Below are 6798 nucleotides of genomic sequence, written 5' to 3' on the forward strand. Positions count from 1 at the left end.
GAAAACCATTGGAGTCGGGGGTGTGTTGATTAAAGAGAAGAAATTGACCTTGATACCTGACGAAACTGTAAAATATAATTTTTACTATGTGACCAGTAAGCACTTGGAAAATGTTGATCTGGTCCATAAGGAATTTTCTCTTCTTTTACAGAGCTGAGGACTGAACCCAGGGCCTTGCACTTGCTAGGCAAGTGCTCTGCCACTGCGCTAAATCCCCAACCCCCATAAGGAATTTTCTAAGACAAAGTCAGATGCTGCCTCCCTTATTTCCCCTCTAATGAAAGAATACAATCCTTTCCTATAAGAAAATTCCAAAGACATAACATAGATTTCATTTCACTAAAGAGTTAACAAAAGGTTAAGTGCTATGACTAAAACCAAATGTTCCTGAAAGAAGCACATAGTACAGGATTAGGCAGTCTGCTGATATCATAACCAACAGAAATCTTGGTTCATCTAATGTTTATAGACTATCTACTATGAGCTCTGTAGTAGTCTAGATATTATATACATGCATTAGTATATGAGACAGTAAAGACTCCCACAGGTATAATATATGATGCTAGGGTATAGGGCATAATTGAGTAGATTGTAATAAACACTATGACTGGCATTAATCAGAAAACTGGAGAAGGGAAGAAAAGAGAAAGATGAAGTAGGAAGAGAGATCTTTTGTTTTAAAAAAGGTGTCTCTGAAAAGGTGTCATCTTGGCAGAGATCTGGAAGGATGTGAAGGATATATATGAAGGCCATCTAAGGAGAGACTTTTCCAGATGCAGGTAGCAGCCATGCACAAAAGGTGTAGGCAGATCTCAAGAACATCAGAGGCCTATGTGACTAGATATGAAGCTGAGGACAAAGCTTGCTCTTATACCAGGAGGGCCTGAAAGAAAATTCCATCTGTGGCTTTTCCCCTGAGGCATGCAGGAAGACAATGGAAACCTTCAAGTGGAGAACTTATATGACAAAAGTTTTTTATGCTCTCTGGCTGCTACCCAGTGAACATTCCGAGGAGGTAGAGCTGCATGGCTTTAGGCCTTTAACATACTAGTACCCTGCATATAATTTCATTCCTGCAAAGCTAGTGGTCTCATGGAGATGTTGTAGTATATGAATTTATATTTGAGTAAGAGTAAAAGCTACTCACAATGAAAGGAGCACTGTGTTAGCTAACTCCTGTACTGAAAGATCTAAGCAAACTGTCAATCTTTCAGGGGGCATTCCTTGCATCAGTGGTTGGCTAAGAACTTGATTCCAGTGTCCATTTGGAATGTAGGATCTTGATTTGTTGATGTTTACTGGCCTATGTTAAAATAAGAGGAAAGAGGCCATCTGTGGAAAAAGCAGGTTCTTTTATGAAAGGAAACAAGCCAGAGAAAGAAAGTCGGACTAAGCCTCGTCGGACTGAGCCCAGCCATGAAGAACAAGCCTGGTTCTCCAATTGCTTAATGGTCAAGCCCAGGTACAAAGCTTCCTCAGCACAGAAAGAAGACTGCTGCTGTCCTAAGGGAGAAGGGAAAAATCATAAACACAAATGGCTCCCTCCTGATCTTTCCAGATGCTGTCTTTGTGGTTGCACGTGCTTTGCGCCAGGCCCTGCACATAAACTCTTCACCAGAACGTTTATACATGAGAATTGTGAGGCCCTTGCTACAACTAAGAAAACAACTTCCTAGTAATCTCATAACTGATCTAGATTCCCACAACTGACAGCATTTGATTCCAGACTGTCAGGAGATAGATACCTTCTCTCTGTTGAGTCATAACTTCAGTCACCTACTGACTTCATGTACCTAGTAAGTCCTCATCAGTCTGGCATCTTCTGAGAAGAAGCAGGCCCACACAAGCAAAACGGAAATGTGATGTTTTGACTATACCAGTTTTATGCTTTACACCTATTTAAAGTGGAAAGATTTCTAAGGCAGATTCCGATTTTTCTTGGATACTGTTTTGTGTTGTATTATTTTGCTGGGTTTTTTTCTTTCATGCATATTATGTGCTGGCTAATCCATACCGTAGACTCCAGGGCTCTACACTAAATGACTCCAAGTGGTTTTATTGCTAAGAATTCTGCTGTGTCTACACACTGAGTTCACATTGCTTCTTGGAGTATCAGCTCTTAGTAGCACCGCCCACCACAAATCTCCCTGCTTTTAATCTGCTGCCTGCTAAGACCTAAGAGGAAACTAGATAATCAGAAGGTTCCTTCCCGAAGCTTCCTTTGCTTAGGTTCCTACCTGTGGGTGGGTCTTCAATTTGCTTGAACAAAGTACGCAGACTTTGAAACCCAGGTTTCCCTTACTACTCAACTTTTTATGTACTTCCAACTAAGTAAGCAGTAAGATTGCCACACACACAACTAGAGCAAAACCCTCTTCTACTTCTCCACGCTGGAAACTTTAAAGAAAAAGGGAGGTTTCCAATAATGCTTTATCTTAAAATTGATTGAGTAAGGCTTCTGACAGGAACAAAACAGGAGATATGAGGAATATAAAACAGAGAGAGATTTAAAGTTTACATGACCAGGAATGATATACACTTGGTGCAATTAGTTTTGGCTACAAATTGATCACATACAGTAAGTTTATAAGTTCTTTAGAAAAAGAACACGTTTTCTGCCTACTCTTACCCTTTTCCATATTCAGTTGCAGAGCAGACCATTCCTCCTTCAGATAACCTCCACTAACCAACTTGATAAATCTTATCAACAGAGGTCCAATTTGTAAGAATACACTGTGTACTCCTTGGAAGCTGTACTGATTATGAGTGCCTGAAATTTGTTTCTGTCTTTCTTGCCGCAGTAACACTAATGTATTTTCACATTCAGACTACAATGTATTAGACAGTACTGGAATGGGATGGGGTGGGGTGGCACTAATATCAATTTGTATCTAAGACCTTGTAAATTTTCAAGCTTCCCCCAAAATTGAAGCTTTATCCTACACAAAACAGGACCCATGACAAAATTAAGACATATAAGTGACATGATCTCATTTGCATTTGACAGAAATCACTTTGGTTGCTATTCCAAGAAAACACTCCATATAAGGCAGAAATCAGGAAGAAGTGCATTCATCCAAGTAAGATATGATAGGGTAGCCAGGCAGTGGTGGCACACGCCTTTAATCCCAGCACTTGGGCGGCAGAGGCAGGTGGATCTCTGTGAGTTCGAGACAGAAAAATCTCTGCTTCTCCTCCTCTCCTGCCTCCCTATCACCTCTTCATCCATCCTGATGGCATTAGAGGCTTCGGTGTGTCATATAGTATACTTTTGTCCCATCAGCTTGACTGGCAAATGTTCATTGCAATGAGTCACTGGTCTGGTTCAAGGCCTCTGTTTTGGTACACCATCCTCACTGGATTCTCACCAGAGCTCTGGGGTATTCTTGTGGCTGCCCCGATTCATGGAGATCCTGCAGGTATTGTTCCACAGGACCAGTACCTTCATGAGCTCCTGCAGGACTCAGATGGTTTAAATGCTAGAGCAGGTCAACCCAAGGCCCAGTTGTGGGCCAGGCAGGTTAGATGGAGTCACTAGGGTCACCAGCCTCGGTACTAGGTACTGACTCCCCTGCATGCATACTCTCTGGGTAGGTTCATCCTGCCTGTGGTGAGGGGTGAGGGCCATCTCTGCTGAGTGCAGGGGCCAGCTCTCTTGCTGTAGTGGCCAACGAGAGGTAAGGACACCTTTCCCAGGGCAGTGAAGGGCGGGGCTGGTACAGCATAGTCCTCTGATTTCATATTGAATGTTCAAGGTCTCCTGAAGTGACACTGGCCACAGAGACCCCAGCTGAGGCTGGGTTACAGACCCAGATATGGCCCTTGGCAGCAGCTTGGGCCGGGACAACAACCTGGCTCTGGGTGGAAGAAATGGCCACTTAGGCGAGAATGGTTCTGGCAGCTGTGTAGCTGCCGGACACCATCAGGTTTTCTCAGGTTGTTACCCCAACCCTCGGCCTCTATGTGACCATTGGTGACAATGCAGGACCTAGACTTCAGCTCAGACCCCAGTCATTGTATGACCATGGACTCCCAACACTGTCCTTAGCAGCAGTTCTGTCTGGATGTCACCACTGTCCCCAGCAGTATTGCCCTGAGACACTAACATGGCCCTTGATCTTGGGTGTCTACATGGCCATCGATGATGGCAGGAGCACAGACCCTGGCTGCAGTGGGGCCATGGACCCTGACATGGCCCTCAGCTGCAGTTCGAGCCCAGATGTCGCCATGTCATTGAGTAGCAGCACAGATCACTCAGATCTGGATGCATCCTGGTCCTTGGATATCAACCTGGACTCAAGTGGATGATCTGACCCTGGGCTTCTTCATGGCATTCAGTGCTAATGGGAGCCCACTAGTCAATTCGGACTCTGGCCACTACAGGACACAGGCCCAGACATGACCCTAGGCTGCAGCTTGGGCCGGGATGATACCATTGTCCCGAGTGGTAGCACAGGTCACCCATATCTATATGGTCCCTGCTGTGGCATGGCCCCTGGACACCAACAAGGCTGCAGGACGTGGCTCAGACTTCAGGCTTCATGTGGCCTTTGATAGCACAGTGGGCACATGGGCATCAACATTGACCTCAGCTGTGGTAAGACCATAGGTACAGACATGTTCCTCAGCAGCAGCCTAGGCCTGGCTGTCACCATGGTCCCAAATGATGGCAAAAACACCCAGATACCCAGATCAGTATGGCCCCAGTGACAGCATGGCTCATAAATCCAAACTCAGCCCCAGGAATAGAAAAAAAATGCTTCTCAGCATGATTTGATTATTACACACTGTATATATGTATTGGATTGCCATAATGTACCCTACAAAGATGTAAAACTATTCTGGCTCTATAAGAAATCAGGCATCCTCACCATTGTTGTGGACCTCCATTAGCTCCAGAAAAGATGAGAGAGCTATCTAACTATAGCATAAATAAGCTAGAATACTGGCTAAACTGAAAAGTTTTTCTAGCAGCCATATTGGATGTACTTGTTCATACAGTCACCTTGTGTGAGAAGAACAAGGATGTGATAGTTATGACCTGCAGCTGTGAGACATGCCACACCTGTTAACAACGAGTTCAGTGCTGGAATGGGTGTATTTACTTATAATAAACAGCTGACATCAATTATAGAAGCATAGGTAACCCTATGAATCATAAGATATTTGGGATTCTCTGACACGTATGACCCAGAATTCTCCTCCTTTGAAGTTGCGTTTTTTTACTTCATGGGATAATTATGTCTCCACAGCTTTTTTATGTGGTCGAGAAGCTGATTTAAAGCAAAATATATGATTAATATGGTGGAAAACCCCCAAATAAAGTCAAGATACTTGATGACATCATAGTTTAGTACTAAAGTCCAAAAAGAGAAGAAAATTATTGTTGCAAAGAAACAGTATGTGAAAACGACTAGACAATGTATAGAATTCTCTCCATTTGTGTCCCTCTCACACACAATGTCTTAGATAAGGACATCAGTAGGGCTGTAACAATTATAAGCTTCAAGGACATGCGATTTCTAAAGAGCTAACACAACCAGGGTGAGGTTCTGAGTGAAACTTGCCCATCTTGTCTATAGTGCTAGAGAAAGAATCTTAATCAGAGCTCCAAAATTTTCTTCTAGAGTCTAGAAGAAAGCTAGAGCCTGGATTATGCTGCAAAACTAGTGCTGTGTCCAAGTATGCAAATGGATGTCACCTGCAGGCTTTTCCCATCTCAGGCAAATGGGAAAGATGTGGGGGGAAAGTATGGGTGATTATAGGACCACCTACAATCACTCCATTCCCTAAAATCAAAGAGATGGGGAGTGGATAAGTTACTTTCTGACTCTTCAGGATCAAAATATCATAACTTCAAAGATTAGTCTAAAAGTTTTAAGTTTACATAAATAGGTAGATAGATGAATAAATAAAAGTGGTAAGTTTAAGGTATTGGCTTCAAGGCCCACATAAATACATGAAGTTGGAATTCTAAGAAGTCACTGATGCCTCAGAGCCATTAGTTTTAAGCCAATATCTCTTGATTTTTGCAGTACTGGAGATGTATTGTCACTATGAATATATTCAATAAAAACTAGGGGCTGGAGATACGACTTAGCCGTTAAAGGCTAGGCTCACAACCAAAAACTGAAAGTAAATTGGGTAAGAGATTTAGCATTCAATTTAATACCCAAAGCTTTCCATTGTAAAATATGCTAATCTGTCTTCAACCTTACCAGGAATTATATTTTATTAAGAAAAAGGATTTATACCTAGAAACCGCACAACATTTTTTCCAGGGCAGTGCTCTACATTTTCTGGAAATAGTAAAATATTATAAACACTAATAACCTTAATTTTTATGCTTCCCAGAGAGGAATCAGGGCCATACTGATAAAATTATGCAACAAGATGTCAAATTTATATCTCAGTGATTCTTAATGTTTCATCATCGGTTGAAATGCAAACAAGGTCACTACAATTGTTACCAAGATGAAGCCACTATGCAACTGTGAAAATTAGATATTTCAAAACACACTTAGAAGAATTCTCTTAGGAAATTCTCTTAGCTAAGCCTTTTCACTGGATTTGGTAGTGCTATTATCTAAAGCTTTATTTTATTTATCATTTATTCATTTATTTATTTAATTTAGACCAGTTACAAGTCACTGGAAAGCTCGATAATTTTTGTGCGAGCTGACTCAGTAATCCTATCTGTTCATTTGTTCAAAAAGCTTTTAGGCTCAAGTTCCACCATAATCTTTATGAATTTAAAAGTTGAGGATTATTTTCATAAGATGTTTCTGGATGATCTGT

The sequence above is a fragment of the Mesocricetus auratus genome, unplaced genomic scaffold (genome assembly GCF_017639785.1).
Source record: "Mesocricetus auratus isolate SY011 unplaced genomic scaffold, BCM_Maur_2.0 Super-Scaffold_100003, whole genome shotgun sequence".
Taxonomy (NCBI): domain Eukaryota; kingdom Metazoa; phylum Chordata; class Mammalia; order Rodentia; family Cricetidae; genus Mesocricetus; species Mesocricetus auratus.